A 1,401-nucleotide genomic window follows, 5' to 3' on the forward strand; every position below is an offset into this window, starting at 1 on the left:
TATAGTTGGTAATTGTTGTTAATAATGCCCCAAATCTATACCCCGGTTTTGGAGGGTGTTATAGTATAAGTATATCTTTGGTTATTTAATATTCATTTCAAGTATGAGTTTTAAAACTTCTACTTCAAATTATTTATATAGAGATTATCCTTATGGGAATATTATTAAATAATAATATTCAGATATTTTTTTAATATATCGGGACTGATTTATTTCATTAAATCAGCATTACTCCAAACATTCTTAAAAATATTTTCGAATCTTCAAAATGATTTTTAAAAGATTAGAGCGGATCTCAAAACTCATTTTTATATTTAAGATCTTCCTTTCGAAGGGGATTTAAATACTCGCTCAAAACCTGGGGGGATCCGACTCAGTGGTGTATTTTACATTCGCAACGAGGTTGCTATTTTGAGAAAACATCTTGATTACTTGCCCATTGTTCGGGAAGTAAGTTCATCTATTTGAGTCGGCATAAGCAACATGGGCTCAGTGGGCGTCCATGAAAGTGTAAGTGGCTCAGTGGGAGTCCATTAAATGCGTAAGTGGATGAGTGGCAGTCCAGCATAAGGTCCTATTGCGGGCAGGGTGATGACCAGTGGGGAATTCATCCATCTACTAGTAGAAAAGGTTACTTATTGGTATCTTTGCCTGATCAGCAAGATATCAGGTTTATGCCAAGGTTTTCTCCTTTCCAAATTCATTGGATATTGCAACTCTGTTTATAATTTTCATAACAGAGGTTTTCAAGGAGTGTATGAAATGTATATATATATATAGGTGTATATATATATCGGGACTTAGTGAAGTATCTCGTAACTTCATTATTTATAATGATATTTCAAGGATTAAATCTATTCAAATCTTATCTTGTAGTCTCATCTATGTGATGAACTTTTGAAACGGATTATACCTTGAACGGTGGTAGTTTAAGTAGTATTCAGAAATGATATAAGTATATTGGAGTATCTTGTAACTTCATCTTTTAAACTTATATCTAGTAAATGATTATCTTGTGCATGTCAAAGATTTTCAGAAAAATGTTGAGACAAGGTTAGATATATGAGATCACCTTGAAACAATATTTTTTATACAGTTATAAACTGGAACTCTGTGTATATTATACATGTCAGAGGATTTCAAAGATTGTGAAAAGTATATATGTATATATATATACTGAATATTTTGCGACTTGGTCGCGTTAAGATATCAGCTTGGTTCATTTCTTCTTGACCAAGACTTTCATGAGTACTATGAGAATGCTCATATATTGTTAATTATTATACATATTATTTTGGTGGGCTTGTTGCTCACCCTTACTTTCTTCTTTCATCACACAACAATAGATAGAAAAGATGAACATGATCAAGCTTCCAATTCGCAAGTGGTTAGGAAACATTC

The sequence above is a fragment of the Apium graveolens genome, chromosome 9, assembly GCF_009905375.1.
Source record: "Apium graveolens cultivar Ventura chromosome 9, ASM990537v1, whole genome shotgun sequence".
In the NCBI taxonomy this organism is placed as follows: Eukaryota; Viridiplantae; Streptophyta; class Magnoliopsida; order Apiales; family Apiaceae; genus Apium; species Apium graveolens.